This window comes from Carcharhinus amblyrhynchos, chromosome 13, assembly GCF_965287045.1.
Source record: "Carcharhinus amblyrhynchos chromosome 13, sCarAmb.v2.hapA, whole genome shotgun sequence".
Lineage (NCBI taxonomy): Eukaryota > Metazoa > Chordata > Chondrichthyes > Carcharhiniformes > Carcharhinidae > Carcharhinus > Carcharhinus amblyrhynchos.
In genome coordinates this window covers 77,187,468-77,211,235 of record NC_137336.1, presented here as the reverse complement: position 1 = coordinate 77,211,235, position 23,768 = coordinate 77,187,468, and the positions used below count along the sequence as shown (strand labels likewise).

The 23,768-nt window shown below is 45.4% G+C and overlaps 10 non-coding genes across 10 annotated transcripts; 8 read left to right on the top strand and 2 right to left on the bottom strand.

Moving 5' to 3' along the window:
* Positions 1–5,462: 5,462 nt before the first annotated feature.
* On the top strand, positions 5,463–5,535 carry trnak-uuu (transfer RNA lysine (anticodon UUU)). The gene has a single exon. It is a non-coding gene; the product is annotated as a tRNA-Lys (tRNA).
* Positions 5,536–5,788: 253 nt separating this feature from the next.
* On the bottom strand, positions 5,789–5,862 carry trnat-agu (transfer RNA threonine (anticodon AGU)). The gene has a single exon. It is a non-coding gene; the product is annotated as a tRNA-Thr (tRNA).
* A 1,724-nt stretch (positions 5,863–7,586) lies between these two features.
* trnak-uuu (transfer RNA lysine (anticodon UUU)) lies at positions 7,587–7,659 on the top strand. The gene has a single exon. It is a non-coding gene; the product is annotated as a tRNA-Lys (tRNA).
* Positions 7,660–10,805: 3,146 nt separating this feature from the next.
* trnak-uuu (transfer RNA lysine (anticodon UUU)) lies at positions 10,806–10,878 on the top strand. Its single transcript has one exon. It is a non-coding gene; the product is annotated as a tRNA-Lys (tRNA).
* A 2,764-nt stretch (positions 10,879–13,642) lies between these two features.
* On the top strand, positions 13,643–13,715 carry trnak-uuu (transfer RNA lysine (anticodon UUU)). Its single transcript has one exon. It is a non-coding gene; the product is annotated as a tRNA-Lys (tRNA).
* Positions 13,716–16,582: 2,867 nt separating this feature from the next.
* On the top strand, positions 16,583–16,655 carry trnak-uuu (transfer RNA lysine (anticodon UUU)). Its single transcript has one exon. It is a non-coding gene; the product is annotated as a tRNA-Lys (tRNA).
* Positions 16,656–18,717: 2,062 nt separating this feature from the next.
* On the top strand, positions 18,718–18,790 carry trnak-uuu (transfer RNA lysine (anticodon UUU)). Its single transcript has one exon. It is a non-coding gene; the product is annotated as a tRNA-Lys (tRNA).
* Positions 18,791–19,043: 253 nt separating this feature from the next.
* trnat-agu (transfer RNA threonine (anticodon AGU)) lies at positions 19,044–19,117 on the bottom strand. Its single transcript has one exon. It is a non-coding gene; the product is annotated as a tRNA-Thr (tRNA).
* Positions 19,118–20,841: 1,724 nt separating this feature from the next.
* trnak-uuu (transfer RNA lysine (anticodon UUU)) lies at positions 20,842–20,914 on the top strand. Its single transcript has one exon. It is a non-coding gene; the product is annotated as a tRNA-Lys (tRNA).
* Positions 20,915–23,166: 2,252 nt separating this feature from the next.
* trnak-uuu (transfer RNA lysine (anticodon UUU)) lies at positions 23,167–23,239 on the top strand. Its single transcript has one exon. It is a non-coding gene; the product is annotated as a tRNA-Lys (tRNA).
* Positions 23,240–23,768: the final 529 nt, after the last annotated feature.

The following is a 23,768-nucleotide window of genomic DNA, read 5'->3' as shown; positions in this document are numbered from 1 at the left end:
TCGGGATTCGATGATCGGCCATGATCCAAATGAATGGCGGGGCAGTCCCGAAGGGCCCAACCACCCAGTCCTGCTTCCGGCTTCTTTTCCAATGTTCAGATTCTGCATCCTGAGGGAATGTCATCCTGACTCGGAAAGTTGTCTTTGTTCTCTCTCCACAAATGCAGAGATTTTCAGCATTTTCTATTTTAGTTATATGGATTTACTAAAGCTAAGTGGATGCTACTCATGCCCCTATTTCTGATGGACTGACAGATACTCAGAACATCAACAAACACGATTAGAATTGCTTGGGAGGACCTCAGAATGTGTATAAGGTAGATTGAGAAGAGGAGAGGGTTAAAATTGGGATGCGTGACTGGAAATCAGTTGAGGGAGAAACTGGTTATGGAAAGGGCCTGAAGCGAGGGCGACAAGTCTCACTGAACCTAATGATCACCTTAAAGAAACTGCTAATAGGTAATTGTGGTTCTGGCTTCGGAGGGCAGGCCCTTATCGATTGGCCTTTTGTTCTTGAAAGTAATCTAATCATAAACTTTAATAGCCATGCCCTTACGTGGCTATCGCCTTTTGTTCTTGAAAGTAATCTAATCAAATGTAACAATACAGCTAAGCCCTTCTTGTCTACCGATCCATGGTCCACCGATCTCTCCTTCGATGCAATAAAGAAGGTTTGCGGAGAAACCTGCGTCTCATCAGTTTTTGATCCGACATCCGAAAGCGAACTCCACATACGTGGAGACCAGATTCGCCAGTAACTTTCCTCTATTAACTGGTTCCTTAGGAGACTGCTCTGCAGTTTTAAAACTGTTCAAGCTGCGAAACCATTTCAGTTTATTTATTGAGCAATAGGAACAAGCTGTCGAACGAGGTGTTCAGTGACAATCCAATTTCATTTTCACGGATGGCTTCCTGGAAATAGAGACACAATTCTGAAAATCAAATGCATTGAAGCTGCGGTAATTTATTCGTCAAAGATGTATCTCTGAACAAAAGCCGTCGTTAACAGTTTGAAGATCTGTGCAGAGAGAAAAAGACAGACTGTTTAGAGAGAACAGACACGTGCTTGATGTCCGGGACAGACTCATTGTGCCAAAGGGACACTTTATGCTGTAGAATGCAGGACACTGAAACTGCTGGTCCTCAGAGAGATGGTGATTTACTTCAAATTGTACAACGTGAAATGCATAAACAACTAGCACGGAGATTTTAACTCAGGAATATCAGCCTACTAGGCAAGTGCATGAACGAACTGAACCACAGTTGACTTACTTTGAGACGCAATTTCGGAAGGAGAGAGGAAGAATGTAAAGTGGGTGAAATGATGAGGTGCTTGTGGTTCCAAATGGATGAAATGCTGAGCCTGATTTGATTTTTGGACATTTAGAAAGTGACAAGAAATACTCATCTTGAATTTAAAGTGGATAACATGACACTTCCCCACCCACATTCATAGAACATAGAACATTACAGCGCAGAACAGGCCCTTCGGCCCACGATGTTGCGCCGACCAGTTACAAAAACAATGACCCACTAGCCTATACCAATCCCTTTTCGTCCATAAACCTATCCAGAGATCTCTTAAACGCCCCCAAACTAGACGCATTTACAACTGCAGCAGGCAGGGCATTCCAATCCCTCACCACCCGCTGGGTAAAGAACCTACCCCTGACATCCGTCCTGTAGCTACCCCCCCTTAATTTAAAGCCATGCCCCATCGTGCTAGCTTTCTCCATCCGAGGAAAAAGGCTATCACTATCCACCCTATCTAAACCTCTAATCATCTTATATGTTTCAATAAGATCCCCTCTTAGCCGCCTTCTTTCCAACGAAAACAACCCTAAATCCCTCAGTCTCTCCTCATAGGACCTCCCCACCATACCAGGCAACATCCTAGTAAACCTCCTCTGCACCCTCTCCAACGCCTCCACATCCTTCTTGTAATGCGGGGACCAGAACTGCACACAGTACTCCAAGTGCGGCCGCACTAGAGTAGTGTACAGTTGCAACATTACACTGCGACTCCTAAATTCAATCCCCCTACCAATAAACGCCAAGACACCGTACGCCTTCTTAACAACCTTATCTACTTGATTCCCAACTTTCAGGGATCTATGTACACACACACCTAGATCCCTCTGTTCATCCACACTATTCAAAGTCCTCCCGTTAGCCCTATACTCGACACATCTGTTGCTCCTACCAAAGTGAATTACCTCACACTTCTCCGCATTAAATTCCATCCGCCACCTCTCGGCCCAGCTCTGCAACCTATCTAAGTCTCCCTGCAGACTATGACACCCTTCCTCACAATCTACCACACCTCCAACTTTGGTGTCATCAGCAAATTTACTAATCCACCCAACTATACCCTCATCCAGATCATTAATAAAAATTACAAACAACAGTGGCCCCAAAACAGATCCCTGAGGCACACCACTCGTAACTGTACTCCATGATGAATATTTACCATCCACCACCACCCTCTGTCTCCTATCTGATAGCCAATTCCTGATCCAACTTCCTAGATTACCCACAATCCCATACATCTGCATTTTCTGCAGAAGCCTACCATGGTGAACCTTATCGAACGCCTTACTAAAATCCATGTATACCACGTCAACTGCCTTGCCCCCATCCACCTCTTTGGTCACCTTCTCAAAAAACTCAATAAGGTTAGTAAGGCACGACCTACCCGCTACAAAACCATGCTGACTATTTCTAATCAATTCATTACACTCCAAATAACTATAAATCCTATCCCTAATAATTTTTTCTAAAACCTTGCCCACAACAGAAGTAAGACTCACCGGTCTATAATTCCCGGCAAAGTCTCTGTTCCCCTTCTTAAACAATGGGACAACATTCGCTATCCTCCAATCCTCCGGGACTACACCAGAGACCAATGACGACCTGAAGATCTGAGCCAGAGGCTCTGCAATCACCTCTCTAGCCTCCCAGAGAATCCTAGGGTAGATCCCATCCGGACCAGGGGACTTATCTATTTTCAGCCCCTCAAGAATTTCCAGCACATCCCCTTTATCAACCGTAATACTGTCTATTTTACACCCCTGCAACCCAATGTCCTCCTCAGCTATATTCATGTCCCCCTGCGTGAACACCGAAGAGAAATATTGGTTCAATACTTCTCCAATCTCCTCCGGTTCCACACACAACTTCCCCCTGCTGTCTGTAACTGGCCCTAATCTTGCCCTGACCAACCTTCTGTTCTTGACATACCTATAGAACGCCTTAGGATTCTCCTTAATCCTATCAGCCAAAGTCTTCTCATGTCCTCTTTTAGCCCTTCTCAACTCACTCTTCAACTCCCTCCTAGCCAATCTAAAGCTTTCTAGTGCACTATCTGAGCCCTCCAATCTCATCCGAACATAAGCCTCCTTTTTCTTTTTAACCATCGACTCAACTCTTTTAGTGCACCACGGTTCCCTAGATCTACCAAATCCACCATGCCTGACAGGGACATACCTATCAAGGACTCGCAGTAGCTGCTCCTTGAAAAAACTCCACATTTCAGACGTTCCCAGTCCCTGTAATCCCCTAATCCAATCCATGCTTCCTAATTCACTCCTGATAGCCTCATAATCGCCCTTACCCCAGCTAAAATTGCTGACCCGAGGTTCATGCCTATCTCTTCCCATCACTAAGGTGAACGTAACCGAATTGTGGTCACTATCACCAAAATGCACACCAACTTCCAAGTCTAGCACCTGGTCTGGCTCATTTCCCAGCACCAAATCCAATATAGCCTCACCTCTAGTTGGCCTGTCTACATACTGAGACAAAAAACCTTCCTGCACGCTTTGTACAAACACTGACCCCTCTAGCGAGCTAGAACTATAGCAACTCCAATCAATATTCGTAAAGTTAAAGTCCCCCATAACAATTACCCTATTACTTTCACTCCTAACCAGGATTGTCTCCGCAATCCTTTCCTCAACCTCTCTAGAACTTTTAGGAGGTCTATAAAAGACTCCCAACAGGGTGACCTCTCCTCTCCTATTTCTAATCTCCGCCCATACTACCTCAACTGACAAGTCCTCATCAAACTTTCTCTCCGACACTGTGATACAGTCCTTGACTAGCAATGCTACCCCACCCCCCCTTCTACCTTCTTCTCTACTCCGACTAAACCATTTGTACCCCGGAACCTGCAACATCCATTCCTGACCCTGCTCTATCCATGTCTCAGAAATGGCCACAACATCAAAGTCCCAGGTACTGATCCACGCTGCAAGTTCATCCACTTTATTGCGAATACTCCTCGCATTAAAGTACACGCATTTCAAACCCTGCTCCGCCCCACCCCCACTATGCCGTGCCTTGCATTCCCCAACTATGCCCCCCTCACTTTCACCCCCTTTCCTCACTATCCCTCCCCCCCTCCGAATCAGTTTAAACCTTCCTGCATCGCTTTTGCAAATTTACCCCCCAGGATATTGATTCCCCTCTGGTTCAGGTGTAGACCATCCCTCTTATAGAGGTCCCACCTTCCCCAGAATGAGCCCCAATTGCTCAAGTACCTGAACCCCTCCCTCCTGCACCATCCCCTCAGCCACGAGTTCAAACTTTCCCTCTCCCTATTCCTCTCTAAACTATCCCGTGGCACAGGCAAGAGTCCAGATATAACTACTCTTTCTGACTTCGCCTTTAGTTTCCACCCCAACTCCATAAATCTTTGCTTAATATCCCCTTCCCTTAATCTCCCTATGTCATGTGTCCCCACATGAACTATAACTTGGGGTTGATCTCCCTCTCCCCTAAGAGTCCTGAATACTCTGTCCGATACATCCTGGACCCCAGCCCCTGGTAGGCAACACACCAGCCCAGAGTCCCTACCCTTACCTCCAACTCTCCTATCCGTCCCCATAACTGTGGAGTCCCCAATCACGAGGCCCAATCTCTTACCCCTAACCACCTGAGGCTTGCCAATAGGCTCACCCCCAGAGACCTGCTCCCTTTGGCTATCCCCAGTTGATTTCTCCTCAACTGTAGCCTCCAGGACCGAAAACCTATTTTGGAGGGGAACAGCCCCAGGGGATTGTCCCCCCAACTGCTTTTTGCCCCTCTTCCTGGCAGTGACCCAAGACTTATTCCTAGGAGTGACTATCTCCTTATAACTCCTTTCTATGTCCGCCTCCACTTCCCGAATTATACGGAGCTCCTCTAATTCCCCTTCCAGCTCCTTTACACGCTCCTCCAGAAACTGCAATCTAACACACTTCCCACAAGTAAAATCACCTGAAACACTGTGGGAGTCCCTCACTACATGCATCCCACAGGAGATGCAGCTTACAGCCTGAACTGCCATCCCTGAATCAATTACCAGCAGAAAAGTAAAAAAGTAAAAAAGTTCGACAACGAACTCTCCTTCAATCTTATCTCGTCTCACTCCATGTCAGAGCGCGGCTTGTTCAAAGGAGGGAAAATGTTTGCAGTCGGGCGCCTGGGTAGCTCGGTCGGTAGAGTGTCAGACTTTTAATCTGAGGGTCCAGGGTTCAAATCCCTGTTCAGGCGTTGCTTTTCTTCCAGCCTCAACGCAACTGTTCAGCGAGATGTTCTTCAAAATCGATTAACAGTTGCCCTTTGACAATTCCTCGCATGCGATTGACCATTGCAAGTGTCGCCAGCAGCAAAACTGGACCGTTTTACTACGCGGCAGAGCCGAAATGCGCCTCTGGCCGCCTTTTCCTGTTGTCCAACTGTGTGATGGTGGAGTTGCGGCGTTTGACAGCAAGAGGGATTTTGTTGCAAAATGCCAGTTTGACAAAGGTGCCGCTGAGATTCGAACTCAGGATCACCTGTTTACTAGACAGGCGCTTTAACCAACTAAGCCACAGCGCCAACACCATGCGCACACCGCCATTACAAACTATATATAAGAATAAAATTACAGGACGTTGGTTCCTGCAATCTGAAAGAGAAGCAAACATGCTGGAAAATCGGGATCGGGATTCGATGATCGGCCATGATCAAAATGAATGGCGGGGCAGTCCCGAAGGGCCCAACCACCCAGTCCTGCTTCCGGCTTCTTTTCCAATCTTCAGATTCTGCATCCTGAGGGAATGTCATCCTGACTCGGAACGTTGTCTTTCTTCTCTCTCGACAAATGCAGAGATTTTCAGCATTTTCTATTTTAGTTATATGGATTTACTAAAGCTAAGTGGATGCTGCTCATGCCACTATTTCTGATGGACTGACAGATACTCAGAACATCAACAAACACGATTAGAATTGCTTGGGAGGACCTCAGAATGTGTATAAGGTAGATTGAGAAGAGGAGAGGGTTAAAATTGTGATGCGTGACTGGAAATCAGTTGAGGGAGAAACTGGTTATGGAAAGGGCCTGAAGCGAGGGCGACAAGGCTCACTGAACCTAATGATCACCTTAAAGAAACTGCTAATAGGTAATTGTGGTTCTGGCTTCGGAGGGCAGGCTCTTATCGATTGGCCTTTTGTTCTTGAACGTAATCTAATCAGAAACTTTAATAGCCATGTCCTTACGTGGCTATCGCCTTTTGTTCTTGAAAGTAATCTAATCAAATGTAACAATACAGCTATGCCCTTCTTGTCTGACGCAAGTATGTGGATGTATCTCCGTCGTGTATAACTGAAACAGTTTTGTAAGCCAGACAGAGACTCACGAACCCATGTTTGATGTACATGGTCCAGCGATCTCTCCTCCGGTGCAATAAACAAGATTTGCAGAGAAACCTGCGTCTCATCAGTTTTTGAGCCGACATCCGAAAGCGAATTCCACATACGTGGAGGCCAGATTCGCCAACAACTTTCCTCTATTAACTGGTTACTTAGGAGACTGCTCTGTAGTGTTAAAACTGTTAAAGCTGCCAAACTATTTCAGTTTATTCTTGAGCAATAGGAACATGCTGCCGAACGAAGTGTTCGGTGACAATCCAATTTCTTTTTCACGGATGACTTGCTGGAAATAGAGACACAATTCTGAAAATCAAATGCATTGAAGCTGCGGCAAATTATTCGTCAAAGTTGTACCTCTGAACAAAAGCCGTCATTAACAGTTTGAAGATCTGTGTGGAGAGAAAAAGACTGACTGTTTAGATAGAACAGACACGTGCTTGATGTCCGGAACAGACTCATTGTGCCAGAGGGACACTTTATGCTGTAGAATGCAGGACACTGAAACTGCTGGTCCTCAGAGAGATGGTGATTTCCTTCAAATTGTGCAAATTGAAGTGCATAAACAGGTAGCACGGTGATTTTAACTCAGGAATATCAGCCTACTAGGCAAGTGTACGAACGAACTGAAGCACAGTTGACTGACTTTGAGACGCAATTTCGGAAGGAGAGAGGAAGAATGTAAAGTGGGTGAAATGATGAGGTGCTTGTGGTGCCAAATGGATGAAATGCTGAGCCCGATTTGATTTTTGGACATTTAGAAAGTGACAGGAAATACTCATCTTGAATTTAAAGTGGATAACATGACACTTCCCCGCCCACATTAAAAAACCAACTCTCCTTCAACCTTATTTCGTCTAATGCCATGTCAGAGCGCGGTTTGTTCAACGGAGGGAAAAGGTGTGTTGTCAGGAGCCCGGGTAGCTCAGTAGGTAGAGCATCAGACTTTTAATCTGAGGGTCCAGGGTTCAAGTCCCTGTTCGGGCGTTGCTTTTCTTCCAGCCTCAACGCAACTGTTCAAAGAGACGCTCTTCAAAATCGATTAACAGTTGTCCTTTGACAATTCCTCACACACCATTAACCATTGCAAGTTTCACCAGCGGCAAAATTCAACCATTTTAATAGGTGTCTGACGGCCGGCGGATCCGAAATGTGCTTCTGGCCGCCTTTTCCTGCTGTCTAACTGTGTGACGGTCGAGCTGCGGCGTCTCACAGCAAGAGTGATTTTGTTGCAATATGTCACTTAGACGAAGGTGCCGCTGAGATTCAAACTCAGGATCTCCCTATTTACTAGGCAGGCACTTTAACCAACTTAGCCACGGCAGCAACACACCGCCCACCTCAACATTACAATCTGAATATAAAAATAAAAACAAACTAGGGTGGATCCTGCAATCTGAAAGAAAAGCAAACATGCTGGAAAATCACCGAAGCTCCTACAGCATCTGGGCACAGAGAACAGAAACAAAGTCTCGGGAAATTTCTTCACCCAGAGGGTGCTGAATGTGTGGAATTCACTACCACACAATGTACTTGAAGACAAACTTTGTTTGATTCCAAGAAGAGATTCCATTTGGCTGTTGGGCAATAGGGATGATGTGGGTATGCCGGCGTTGGACTGGCGTAAACACAGTGAAAAGTCTGACAACACCAGGTGACGAAGGGACTAACCCGAAAGCTTGCGAGTATATTATCAAATAAATAGGTTGGACTAAAACCTGGTGTTGTCAGACTTTTCACGGGCAATAGGGACCCAGGGGTATGGGACGGAGGGTGATCAGGATTCGATGATCGGCCATGATCAAAATGAATGGCGGGGCAGTCTCGAAGGGCCCAACCACCCAGTCCTGCTTCCGGCTTCTTTTCCAATCTTCAGATTCTGCATCCTGAGGGAATGTCACCCTGACTCGGAATGTTGTCTTTGTTCTCTCAACCCCATTTGATTTTTGGACATTAAGAAACCATAGAGAATTTGAGCTCAGAAACTGGCCTTTTGGACCTTCTTGTCTGCGCCGCACGGTTTTTTGCCTAGTCCCACTGACCTGCACTTGGATCATATCCCCCCACTCCCCTATCATCCATGAACCTGTGCAAGTTTTTTTCTTAAATATTAAACGTGACCCCGAATTTGCCACTTTATCCCACAGCTCATTCCACACTCCCACTCTTCTCTGCGTGAAGAATCGCCCCACCCCAATATTCCCTTTACACTTTTCTCCTTTCACCCTTAACCCATGCCCTCTGTTTTTTTTCTCCACTAGCCTCAGTGGAAAAAGCCTGCTTGCATTCACTCTATCTATACCCATCAAAATCTTATATACCTCTATCAAATCTCCCCTCATTCTTCTACGCTCCAGGGAATAAAGTCCTAACCTATTCAATCTCTCTCCGTAACTCAGCTTCTCAATTTCTGGCAGCATCCTTGTGAACCTGCTCTGCACTGTTTCAACCTTATTTACATCCTTCCTGTAACTAGGTGACCAAAACTGTACACAATACTCTAAATTCGGCCTCACAAACGCCTTATACAGCCTTACCAAAGCACTCCACGCTATACGCGACACTCTGATTTATAAAGGCCAATGAATCAAAAGCACTTTACGGCCCTATCCACCTGTGATGTCACTTTTAGGGCGTCCTGTACTTGTATTCCCAGATCCCTCCGTTTAACCGCACTCTTCAGATTCCTATCATTTACCCTGTACATCCTACTTTGGTTTGTCCTTCCAAAGTGCAATACCTCACACTTGTCTGCGTTAAATTCCATTTGCCATTTTTCAGCTCATTTTTCCAGTAGATCCAAATCCCTCTGCAAGTTTTGAAAACATTCCTCACTGTCCATGACACCTCCAATCTTTATATCATCAGCTAATTTGCCGATCTAATTTACCACATTATCATCCAGATCATTGATATCGATGACAAACAACAATGGACCCAACACCGATCCCTGCGGCACTCCTCCCTGTGACACGAAATACTCATCTTGAATTTAAAGTGGATAACATAACACTTCCCCACCCACATTAAGAAACAAACTCTCCTTCAATCTTATCTTGTCTCATGCCATGTCAGAGTGCGGCTTGTTCAACGGAGGGAAAAGCTCAACTGTTGGGTGCCCGAATAGTTCAGTCGGTAGATCAGCAGGCCTTTAATTTGAGGGTCCAGGGTTCAAGTCCCTGTTCAAGCTTTGCTTTTCTTCCAGCCTCAACGCAACTGTTCAACAAGATGTTCTACAAAATCCATTAACAGTTGTCCTTTGACAATTCCTCACATGCCGCTGACCATTGCAAGTGTCCCAGCAGCAAAATGCAACCATTTTAATAGGTGTTTGATGGGTGGCAGAGCCGAAATGCGCCTCTGACTGCCTTTTCCTACTGTCCAACTGTCGAGTTGCGGCGTCTGACAGCAAGAATGATTTTGTTGCAAACTGTCACTTCGCTAAAGGCTCCACTGAGATTCGAACTCAGGAGCGTCCTATATAACTACACAAGCGCTTTAACCAACTTTACCACGGCACCAACACGGCACGGGTTTGGCCATTATATCAAAATAAAAGCAAACTACGGTGGATCCTGCAATCTGAAAGAAAAGCAACTTTGCTGGAAAATCACCAAAGGTGATACATTTCCAATCAACAAGGCTATTTCAAGATTGGCTTCACACTGTGGAATCAACAGCCTGTAAGATGTTACAATTGGTTCCCTGGCACTTAAAATTGAAATATATTTCATTGTGTGAGGTTTGTCGAAACTTTGCATTTTGCAAGAAGCAGATCCTCAGACAGATGGTGATTCACTTCAAATTGTACAACGTGAAATGCACAAACAAGTAGCACGGAAATTTTAACTCAGGAATATCACTTAGGCAAGTGCATGAACAAACTGAAGCACAGTTGACTTATTTTGAGACGCAAGAGAAGAAGGAGAGAGGAAGACTGTAAAGTGGAAGATATGAGGTTCTCTTTGGGCAAAATAGATGAAATGCTCAGCACAATTGGAATTTTGGACATTTAGAAAACGACGCAAAACACTCATCTTGAATTTAAAGTGAACTCTCCTTCAATCTTATCTCGCCTAACTCCATGTCAGAGCGCGGCTTGTTCAACGGAGGGAAACGGACTGCTGTCCGTAGCCTGGATATCTCCGTTGGTAGAGCATCAGCCTTTTAATCTGACGATCCAGGGTTCAAGTCCCTGTTTGGGCGTTGCTTTTCTTCCAGCCTCAACGCAACTGTTCAACGAGATGTTCTTCAAAATCGATGAACAGTTGTCCTTTGACAATTCCTCACACGCGATTGACCATTGCAAGAATCGCCAGCAGCAAAATGGAATCACTTTAATGGGTGTTTGATGGCCGGCAGCGCCGAAATGCGCCTCTGGCTGCTGTCCAACTGTGTGACGGTCCAGTTGCGGTGTGTGACAGCAAGAGTGATTTTGTTGCAAAATGCCATTTACGCGACGGGGCCGCTGAGATACGAACACAGTATCCCTTGTTTATTAGGTGGGCGGTTTAACCAACTTAGCCACGGCGCCAACGCCACGTCTGGAACCTCATAAAAATCTGTATATAAAAATAAAATCAAACTAGAGTGGATCCTGCAATCTGAAAGAAAAGCAAACATGCTGGAAAATCACCGAAGCTCCGACAGCATCTGGGCACAGAGAACAGAAACAAAGTTTCGGGAAATTTCTTCACCCAGAGGGTGCTGAATGTGTGGAATTCACCACCACACAATGTACTTGAAGACAAACTTTGTTTGATTTCAAGAAGAGATTCCGTTTGCCCCTTGGGCAAAAGGGATCAAGGGGTGTGGGAGGAAGGGTGATCGGGATTATTAAAGCTGCGAAACCATTTCAGTTTATTCTTGAGCAATAGGAACATGCAGCCGAACGAAGTGTCCAGTGACAATCCAATTTCTTTTTCACGGATGGCTTGCTGGAAATAGAGATACAATTCTGAAAATCAAATGCATTGAAGCTGCGGCAAATTATCTGTTAAATATGAGCATATGAACAAAAGTCGTCGTTAACAGTTTGAAGATCTGTGCAGAGTGAAAGAGACTCACTGTTCGGATAGAATAGACACGTGCTTGATGACCGGAATGAGATGTTAAGGGGTTAACATCCCATGAATCTCCTGTGATCGTGGCCTTTTGTAAAAAAGGTTTTGCAAGCTGAGATCCTGCAAAATTGCAAATGCAGCTGGTTGCTTTAAGATAAAGTGAAATGTCACGGCTTTGTCAAAGGCAGACCGTGCTTTACGAATTTGGTTGCGTTCTTTGAAAACGTGACTGAATACATTGACGGAGGAAGAGTGGTAGATGTGGTTTATATGGACTTCAGCAAGGCGTTCGATAAGGTCCTCCATGCAAGTCTTCTTGAGAAAGTGAGAGAGCATGGGATCCAAGGGGCTGTTGCCTTGTGGATCCAGAACTGGCTTGCCCACAGAAGGCAGAGAGTGGCTGTATATGGGTCTTTTTCTGCATGGAGGTCGGTCACCAGTGGAGTGCCCCAGGGATGTGTACTGGCACCTTTGCTGTTTGTAATTTTCATGAATGACCTGGGTGAGGAAGTGGAGGGACGGGGTGGTAAGTTTGCCGACGACACGAAGGTTGGTGGCGTTGTGGATAGTCTGAAGGGATGTCAGAAGTTGCAGCGCGACATGGATAGGACGTAAGACTAGGCAGAGAAGTGGCAGATGGACTTCAACCTGGATAAATGTGCAGTGGTTCATTTTGGCATGTCAAATGGGATGAAGAAGTATAATATCAAGGGTAAGACTCTTTGTAGCGTAGAGGATCAGAAGGACCTTGGGGTCCGGGTCCATAGGACTCTTAAATCGGCCTCGCAGGTAGAGGATGTGGTTAAGAACGCATATGGTGTACTGGCCTTCATCAATCAGGGGATTGAGTTTAGGAGTGGGGAGAAAATACTGCAGCTTTATAAGGCCCTAGTCAGACCCCACTTGGAGTACTGTGCTCAGTTCTGGTCGCCTCATCACAGGAGGGACGTGGAAGCTATTGAATGGGTGCAGAGGAGATTTACAAGGATGTTACCTGGATTGGGTGGCATGGCATATGAGGATAGTTTGAGGGAGCTCGATCGTTTCTCCTTGGAGAGATGAAGGATGAGAGGGGACCTGATAGAGGTGTATAAGATGTTGAGAGGTATAGATGGGGTGGATTCTCAGGGGCTTTTTCCCAGGGCTGAAATGGTTGTTACGAGAGGACACAGGTTTGAGGTGCTGGGGAGTAGGTACAGCGGAGATGTCAGGTTTAAGTTTTTCACTCAGAGGGTGATGGGTGCGTGGAATCAGCTGCCATCGGTGGTGGTGGAGGCAAATTCAATTGGGTCCTTTAAGAGACTTCTGGATGAGTACATGGAATTTAATTGGATTGAGGGTTATAGGTAAGTGTAATAGGTAGCGATGTGATCGGCGCAACTTGTGGGCCGAAGGGCCTGTTTGTGCTGTAGTTTTTCTATGTTCTATGTTCTATTTCTCCAGAAGCTTAGAAGCTGTGATCAACTGCATCTCGTTTGAGACAACTTGTGCTGATATCAGTACATACTCCTTATTCTGAACTGTCACCCTGACCTTGGAAATAACGAAACTCTTGGCTTTATTAAATCGGTCTCGACTGGACTTGGCTAAATGCTGTCTTTGTTTGAAGGAGATAACATTCACTTTATGGGCAAAGTAACATCTCAAGATCTATGTGAGAACGGTTGCTATCTCACACTGGAGCAATGGCAGTTTCAATGGCAACTGGAGGGGGGCGGGTTTTCGACATATTTTAACTCACATAGTGTATTTGTACTTACTTTTGCTGTTGCACAGCACGTGATCTGGGTGAAGTTATACTGTCTGTCCGTGATTAATTGCTGTGAAAGTGTATAAAGGGGGAGATTCCCCCAGTTCGAGGTAGTATCACGGCTTGTTCAAGGGAGGGAGCTGGCTATTTGTTGGGAGCCCGGGTAGCTCAGTCGGTAGAGCATCAGACTTTTAATCTGAGGGTCCAGGATTCAAGTCCCTGTTCGAGCGTTGCTTTTCTTCCAGCCTGAATGCAACTGTTCAGCGAGATGTTCTTCAAAATGGATGAACGGTTGTCCTTTGACCAATTCCTCAGACGCGATTCACCATTGCAAGTGTCGCCAGCAGCAAACTTCAACCATTTTAATCGGTGTTTGATGAGCGGCAGAGCCGAAATGCGCCTCTGGCCGCCACTTCCTGCTGTCCAATTGTGTGACGGTAGAGTTGCGGCGTCTGACAGCAAGGGTGATTTTGTTGCAAAATGTCACTTTGATGAAGGTGCCGCTGAGATTCGGACACAGGATTTCCTATTGACTGGGCAGGCGCTTTAACCAACTTAGCCACCGCGCACGCACCAAAACCATCTGTATATAAAAACAAAGGCAAACTAGGGTGGATCCTGCAATCTGAAAGAAAATCAAACATGCTGGAAAATCACCGTAGCTCCTACAGCATCTGGGCACAGAGAACAGAAACAAAGTTCCGGGAAATTTCTTCACCCAGAGGATGCTGAATGTGTGGAATTCACACAAACGCAATTGTTCAACGAGATGTTCTTCAAAATCCATTAACAGTTGTTCTTTGACAATTCCTCACATTGACCATTGCAAGTGCCGCCAGCAGTAAAATTCAACCACTTGAATTGTTGTTGTTCGTCCATCGTCATCGACGAGGACCTCGGCACCATTACTCATTTTGAGGTTGGTTGCGGTGTGTCCCAAGTTGACTGATCAGGGCCAATTCGGGCAGGGAATGTCCTGGTACATATTGGACAGTCCTGTGTAGACACTGTAGTTGTTGTGCTGGTGGCTCTGGACTTGTGCAGCTCACGCTTAAGTTGTGTTTCAGCAATAAACCTTGCTTCGTGAGCTTGACAGCCTTTGTGGATGAGGCAGCGCCAGGTAGGGCAGTTTCCTGCCAGCGTTCCCCAGGTGGTCGTGTCAATGTCAAGCGACTTCAGGGAGGCTTTGAGTGTGTCTTTAAAACATTTCTTCTGCCGTCCATGCGAGCGTCTTCCAGCAGAGAGTTCCCCAAAAAGGAGCTGTTTGGGTATCCTCTCGTCTGACATACGGATGACATGTCCTGCCCACCGGGTTTGCGCTCTCATCAGCAGTTTGTGGACTGATGGTAGACTTGCTCTAGAGAGAGCTTCAGTGTCTGGTACTTTGTCTTGCCATCTGATGCGTAATATTCTGCGAAGACAAGTCATGCGGAAATGATTGAGTTGTCTTGCATGCCTTCGATACACAGTCCACGTTTCACAGGCATACAGGAGGGTAGTGAGTACCACAGCGCTGTAGGCCTTCAGTTTTGTTGCTGGGCTGATTCCTCAACACTCCCATACAGTGGAGCGCAGTCTACCGAAACCAGAACTTGCCTTTGCTGTTCTGCAGTTAACTTCTGTATCAATACTTGCTGCTTGGGAGAGGGTGCTGCCAAGATAAGTGAACTGGTTCACTGCCTGTAGTTTCTGCCCTTTGATTGCGATTATGGGTTCTGTGTAAGGTGCATGAGGAGCAGGCTGGTGCATGACTTCGGTCATTTTAATGTTGATGGTGAGTCCAAAGTTGTCACAAGCCGTGGAAAATTTGTCCATACTGACTTGCATCTCTGGCTCTGGGCCAGCATACAGGGCGCAGTCATCGTCAAACAGGAAATCTCTCAGAACAGTCTCTTTCACTTTGGTAATAGCTTGAAGTCTCCTCAGGTTGAAACGCTTCCCATCCACTCTGTATTTGAGGCTGATTCCAGAAACACTGTCCTGGAAGGTGTTGTGGGAAAATTACCACTTCGGAGTCAGACTGGAGAAACAACAATACAGTTTTATTTAACGAAGCTTCGTGGAGAAAAGGCACCAGCACCTCGCGGTACTGGACAGCTACCTTCTCTCGAAGAAACAACAGAAGCGGTCCATCTTTATACCCTTTACACAATAGGTGGACCGGACACGATTATCACACCCTTATAGTCAAATGGGTACAACATTTCTTAGCTCATTATTATGGACAGGTACAGCCAATATCGTTTCAATATCACATTGTTCCATGAATGGGTACATTTCCTCTTTATCAATGACTTAATTTTATTCTATTCTTGTAGTAAGTGGTTCCTTTGTATTTATGCATTCCTGTTCTTAATCTCCCTCTCAGACCCCACTGTCCCAGGACTATCTTTATCTCTTTTAAGGTGCCTGGCTTCCTGAAGCGTCTGTTCCCCGTTTTAATTTAATTAACTGTCTGTTTTGTGGTTTAGATTTTAAATAGTTGTCTGTGTTTGAAAGTCAGTGTCTGTGTTGGAAGTCAGTGCAGGCTTAATTCCTTTTAACCCCTTATGTGCCGGACAGCTATTTTTATGCCAGGTATCCATCTTTATGGTTTTTTTCCGACTTCAATTGACATCATTCAGCATGGCAGTAAACATCATGCTGAACAGTGTGGGTGCCAGCTCACAGCCCTGTTTGAGGCCATTGGTGACTGGGAATGCCTCAGAGGATTCTCCACCATCCAGTACTCTGGCCGTCATCGCAACATCGAAGTAGCGTACCATGTGAATGAATTTGGGGTGGGGTGGGGGGGCAGCCGAAATTTGACATGATCCTCCAGAGGCCTTGTTGTGTTCCAGTGTCAAAGGCTTTCGCAATATCGGAAGGAGAGAGGAAGAATGTAAAGTGGGTGAAATGATGAGGTGCTTATGGTGCCAAGTGGATGAAATGCTCAGCCCGATTTGATTTTTGGACATTTAGAAAGTGATAGGAAATACTCATCTTGAATCTAAAGTGGATAACATGACACTTCCCCACTCACATTAAAGAACGAAGTCGCCTTCAATCTTATCTCGTCTAAATTCCTGTGAGACCGCGGTTTAACCAACGGAGGGGAGCCCGGATAGCTCAGTCGGTAGAGCATCAGACTTTTAATCTGGGGGTCCAGGGTCCAAGTCCCGGTTCGGGCGTTGCTTTTCTTCCAGCCTCAACGCAACTCTTCAGTAAGATGTTCTTCAAAATCGATTAACATTTGCCCTTTGACAATTCCTCGCATGCGATTGGCCATTGCAAGTGTCGCCAGCAGCAAAACTGGATCGTTTTACTAGGTGTTTGATGGGCGGCAGAGCCGAAATGCGCCTCTGACCGCCTTTTCCTGCTGTCCAATTGTGTGACGGTGGAGTTGCGGCGTCTGACAGCAAGAGTGATTTTGCTGCAAAATGCCACTTACGTGGAGGTGCCGCTGAGAGTCGACCTCAGGAACGCCTGTTTACTAGACAGGCGCGTTAACCAACTTAGCTATGGCGCCAACGCCATGCCCAAGCCGCCGTTACAAACTGTATATAAGAATAAAATTACAGTACGTTGGTTCCTGCAATCTGAAAGAGAAGCAAACATGCTGGAAAATCGGGATCGGGATTCGATGATCGGCCATGATCAAAATGAATGACGGGGCAGCCTCGAAGGGCCCAACCACCCAGTCCTGCTTCCGGCTTCTTTTCCAATCTTCAGATTCTGCATCCTGAGGGAATGTCATCCTGTCTCGGAACGTTGTCTTTCTTCTCTCTCCACAAATGCAGAGATTTTCAGCATTTTCTATTTTAGTTATATGGATTTACTAAAGCTAAGTGGATGCTACTCATGCCCCTATTTCTGATGCACTGACAGATACTCAGAACATCAACAAACACGATTATAATTGCTTGGGAGGATGTCAGAATGTGTATCAGGTAGATTGAGAAGAGGAGAGGGTTAAAATTGGGATGCGTGACTGGAAATCAGTTGAGGGATAAACTGGTTATGGAAAGGGCCTGAGGCGAGGGCGACAAGGCTCACTGAAGCTAATGATCGCCTTAAAGAAACTGCTAATAGGTAATTGTGGTTCTGGCTTCGGAGGGCAGGCCCTTATCGATTGGCCTTTTGTTCTTGAAAGTAATCTAATCATAAACTTTAATAGCCATGCCCTTACGTGGCTATCGCCTTTTGTTCTTGAAAGTAATCTAATCAAATGTAACAATACAGCTATGCCCTTCTTGTCTAACACAAGTATGTGGATGTATCTCCGTCGTGTATAACTGAAACAGTTTTGTAAGCCAGACAGAGACTCATGAACCCATGTTTGATGTGCATGGTCCACCGATCTCTCCTTCGATGCAATAAAGAAGGTTTGCGGAGAAACCTGCGTCTCATCAGTTTTTGATCCGACATCCGAAAGCGAACTCCACATACGTGGAGACCAGATTCACCAGTAACTTTCCTCGATTAACGGGTTACTTAGGAGACTGCTCTGCAGTGTTACAACTGTTAAAGCTGCCAAACCATCTCAGTTTATTCTTGAGCAATAGGAACATGCTGCCGAATGAAGTGTTCAGTGACAATCCAGTTTCATTTTCACGGATGGCTTGCTGGAAATAGAGACACAATTCTGAAAATCAAATGCATTGAAGATGCGGCAAATTATTTCTCAAAGATGTACCTCTGAACATAAGCCGTCGTTAACAGTTTGAAGATCTGTGCAGAGAGAAAAAGACTGACTGTTTCGATCGAACAGACACGTGGTTGATGTCCGGAACAGACTCATTGTGCCAAAGGGACACTTTATGCTGTAGAATGCAGGACACTGAAACTGCTGCTCTTCAGAGAGATGGTGATTTACTTCAAATTGTACAACGTGAAATGCATAAACAAGTAGCACGGAGATTTTAACTCAGGAATATCAGCCGACTAGGCAAGTGTATGAACGAACTGAAGCACAGTTGACTTACTTTGAGACGCAATTTCGGAAGGAGAGAGGAAGAATGTAAATTGGGTGAAATGATGAGGTGCTTGTGGTTCCAAATGGATGAAATGCTCAGCCCGATTTGATTTTTGGACATTTAGAAAGTGACAAGAAATACTCATCTTGAATTTAAAGCGGATAACATGACACTTCCCCACCCACATTCGACAACGAACTCTCCTTCAATCTTATCTCGTCTCACTCCATGTCAGAGCGCGGCTTGTTCAAAGGAGGGAAAATTTTTGCGGTTGGGCGCCTGGATAGCTCAGTCGGTCGAGTGTCAGACTTTTAATCTGAGGGTCCAGGGTTCAAATCCCTGTTCAGGCGTTGCTTTTCTTCCAGCCTCAATGCAACTGTTCAGCGAGATGTTCTTCAAAATCGATTAACAGTTGTCCTTTGACAATTCCTCGCATGCGATTGACCGTTGCAAGTGTCGCCAGCAGCAAAACTGGATCGTTTTACTAGGCGGCAGAGCCGAAATGCACCTCTGACCGCCTTTTCCTGTTGTCCAACTGTGTGACGGTGGAGTTGCGGCGTCTGACAGCAAGAGGGATTTTGTTGCAAAATGCCACCTAGACAAAGGCGCCGCTGAGATTCGAACTCAGGATCGCCTGTTTACTAAACAGGCGTTTTAACCAACTAAGCCACGGCGCCAACACCATGCGCAAGCTACCATTACAAACTGTATATAAGAATAAAATTACAGTACGTTGGTTCCTGCAATCTGAAAGAGAAGCAAACATGCTGGAAAATCGGGATCGGGATTCGATGATCGGCCATGATCAAAATGAATGGCGGGGCAGTCCCGAAGGGCCCAACCACCCAGTCCTGCTTCCGGCTTCTTTTCCAATCTTCAGATTCTGCATCCTGAGGGAATGTCATCCTGACTCGGAACGTTGTCTTTCTTCTCTCTCGACAAATGCAGAGATTTTCAGTATTTTCTATTTTAGTTATATGGATTTACTAAAGCTAAGTGGATGCTGCTCATGCCCCTATTTCTGATGGACTGACAGATACTCAGAACATCAACAAACACGATTATAATTGCTTGGGAGGACCTCAGAATGTGTATAAGGTAGATTGAGAAGAGGAGAGGGTTAAAATTGGGATGCGTGACTGGAAATCAGTTGAGGGATAAACTGGTTATGGAAAGGGCCTGAGGCGCGGGCGACAAGTCTCACTGAAGCTAATGATCACCTTAAAGAAACTGCTAATAGGTAATTGTGGTTCTGGCTTCGGAGGGCAGGCCCTTATCGATTGGCCTTTTGTTCTAGAAAGTAATCTAATCAGAAACTTTAATAGCCATGTCCATACGTGGCTATCGCCTTTTGTTCTTGAAAGTAATCTAATCAAATGTAACAATACAGCTATGCCCTTCTTGTCTAACGCAAGTATGTGGATGTATCTCCGTCGTGTATAACTGAAACAGTTTTGTAAGCCAGACAGAGACTCACGAACCCATGTTTGATGTGCATGGTCCACCGATCTCTCCTCCGGTGCAATAATCAAGATTTGCAGAGAAACCTGCGTCTCATCAGTTTTTGATCCGACATCCGAAAGCGAACTCCACATACGTGGAGGCCAGATTCGCCAACAACTTTCCTCTATTAACTGGTTACTTCGGAGACTGCTCTGCAGAGTTAAAACTGTTAAAGCTGCCAAACCATTTCAGTTTATTCTTGAGCAATAGGAACATGCTGCCGAACGAAGTGTTCGGTGACAATCCAATTTCATTTTCACGGATGACTTGCTGTAAATAGAGACACAATTCTGAAAATCAAATGCATTGAAGCTGCGGCAAATTATTCGTCAAAGTTGTACCTCTGAACAAAAGCCGTCATTAACAGTTTGAAGATCTGTGTGGAGAGAAAAAGACTGACTGTTTAGATAGAACAGACACGTGCTTGATGTCCGGAACAGACTCATTGTGCCAGCGGGACACTTTATGCTGTAGAATGCAGGACACTGAAACTGCTGGTCCTCAGAGAGATGGTGATTTCCTTCAAATTGTGCAAATTGAAGTGCATAAACAGGTAGCACGGTGATTTTAACTCAGGAATATCAGCCTACTAGGCAAGTGTACGAACGAACTGAAGCACAGTTGACTGACTTTGAGACGCAATTTCGGAAGGAGAGAGGAAGAATGTAAGGTGGGTGAAATGATGAGGTGCTTTTAGTGCCAAATGGATGAAATGCTGAGCCCGATTTGATTTTTGGACATTTAGAAAGTGACAGGAAATACTCATCTTGAATTTAAAGTGGATAACATGACACTTCCCCGCCCACATTAAAAAACCAACTCTCCTTCAACCTTATTTCGTCTAATGCCATGTCAGAGCGCGGTTTGTTCAACGGAGGGAAAAGGTGTGCCATCCGGAGCCCGGGTAGCTCAGTCGGTGAAGCATCAGACTTTTAATCTGAGGGTCCAGGGTTCAAGTCCCTATTTGGGCGTTGCTTTTCTTCCAGCCTCAACGCAACTGTTCAAAGAGACGCTCTTCAAAATCGATTAACAGTTGTCCTTTGACAATTCCTCACACACCATTAACCATTGCAAGTTTCACCAGCGGCAAAATTCAACCATTTTAATAGGTGTCTGATGGCCGGCGGATCCGAAATGTGCTTCTGGCCGCCTTTTCCTGCTGTCTAACTGTGTGACGGTCGAGCTGCGGCGTCTCACAGCAAGAGTGATTTTGTTGCAATATGTCACTTAGACGAAGGTGCCGCTGAGATTCAAACTCAGGATCTCCCTATTTACTAGGCAGGCACTTTAACCAACTTAGCCACGGCACCAACACACCGCCCACCTCAACATTACAATCTGTATATAAAAATAAAAACAAACTAGGGTGGATCCTGCAATCTGAAAGAAAAGCAAACATGCTGGAAAATCACCGAAGCTCCTACAGCATCTGGGCACAGAGAACAGAAACAAAGTCTCGGGAAATTTCTTCACCCAGAGGGTGCTGAATGTGTGGAATTCACTACCACACAATGTACTTGAAGACAAACTTTGTTTGATTCCAAGAAGAGATTCCATTTGGCTGCAGGGCAATAGGGACCCAGGGGTATGGGAGGGAGGGTGATCAGGATTCGATGATCGGCCATGATCAAAATGAATGGCGGGGCAGTCTCGAAGGGCCCAACCACCCAGTCCTGCTTCCGGCTTCTTTTCCAATCTTCAGATTCTGCATCCTGAGGGAATGTCATCCTGACTCGTAACGTTGTCTTTTTCTCTCTCGACAAATGCAGAGATTTTCAGCATTTTCTATTTTAGTTATATTGATTTACTAAAGCTAAGTGGATGCTACTCATGCCCCTATTTCTGATGCACTGACAGATACTCAGAACATCAACAAACACGATTAGAATTGCTTGGGAGAACGTCAGAAAGTGTATAAGGTAGATTGAGAAGACGAAAGGGTTAAAATTGGGATGCGTGTCTGGAAATAAGTTGAGGGATAAACTGGTAATGGAAAGGGCCTGAGGCGCGGGCGACAAGTCTCACTGAAGCTAATGATCACCTTAAAGAAACTGCTAATAGGTAATTGTGGTTCTGGCTTCGGAGGGCAGGCCCTTATCGATTGGCCTTTTGTTCTTGAACGTAATCTAATCAGAAACTTTAATAGCCATGTCCTTACGTGGCTATCGCCTTTTGTTCTTGAAAGTAATCTAATCAAATGTAACAATACAGCTATGCCCTTCTTGTCTAACACAAGTATGTGGATGCATCTCCGTCGTGTATAACTGAAACAGTTTTGTAAGCCAGACAGAGACTCACGAACCCATGTTTGATGTGCATGGTCCACCGATCTCTCCTCCGGTGCAATAAACAAGATTTGCGGAGAAACCTGCGTCTCATCAGTTTTTGAGCCGACATCCGAAAGCGAACTCCACATACGTGGAGACCAGATTCGCCAACAACTTTCCTCTATTAACTGGTTACTTAGGAGACCGCTCTGCAGTGTGAAAACTGTTAAAGCTGCCAAACCATTTCAGTTTATTCTTGAGCAATAGGAACATGCTGCCGAACGAAGTGTTCAGTGACAATCCAATTTCATTTTCACGGATGACTTGCTGGAAATAGAGAACACAATTTTGAAAATCAAATGCATTGAAGCTGCGGCAATTTATTCGTCAAAGGTGTACCTCAGAACAACAGCCGTCATTAACAGTTTGAAGATCTGTGCAGAGAGAAAAAGACAGACTGTTTAGATAGAACAGACACGTGCTTGATGTCCGGGACAGACTCATTGTGCCAAAGGGACACTTTGTGCTGTAGAATGCAGGACACTGAAACTGCTGGTCCTCAGAGAGATGGTGATTTACCTCAAATTGTACAACGTGAAATGCATAAACAAGTAGCACGGAGATTTTAACTCAGGAATATCAGACTACGCGGCAAGTGCATGAAAGAACTGAACCACAGTTGACTGACTTTGAGACGCAATTTCGGAAGGAGAGAGGAAGAATATAAATTGGGTGAAATGATGAGGTGCTTGTGGTTCCAAATGGATGAAATGCTCAGCCCGATTTCATTTTTGGACATTTAGAAAGTGACAGGAAATACTCATCTTCAATTTAAAGTGGATAACATGACACTTCCCCACCCACATTCAACAACGAACTCTCCTTCAATCTTATCTCGTCTAACTCCATGTCAGAGCGCGGCTTGTTCAAAGGAGGGAAAAGCCCTTGTGTGTGGTGCCCGAGTAGCTCAGTCGGTAGAGCATCAGACTTTTAATCTGAGGGTCCAGGGTTCGAGTCCCTGTTCGGGTGTTGCTTCTTTTCCAGCCTCAGCGCAACTGTTCAATGAGATCTTCTTCAAAATCGGTGAACAGTTGTCGTTTGGCAATTCCTCACAAACCATTGACCATTGCAAGTGTCGCCAGGAGCAAAATGCAACTATTTGAATAGGTGTTTGATTGGCGGCAGAGCCGAAATGCGCCTTTTCCTGCTGTCCAACTGTGTGACGTTCGAGTTCCGGCGTCTGACAGCAAGAGTGATTTTGTTACAAAATATCACTTAGGCGAAGGTGCTGCTGAGACTCGAACTCAGGATCATCCTCTTTCCTAGGACAGGCCCTTTAACCAACTTAGTCACGGCACCAACACCATAGCTAAGCTGGCATTACAATCTGTATATAAAAATGAAAGCAAACTACGGTGGATTCTGTCATCTGATAGAAAAAGAAGCATGCTGGAAAATCACTGAAGGTCCTACAGCATCTGGGCACAAAGGACAGAAAATGTGGACATAAATGAGGGTCTATTTATTAGATTAAAGTGGTGTTTCGGAGAATAATGCA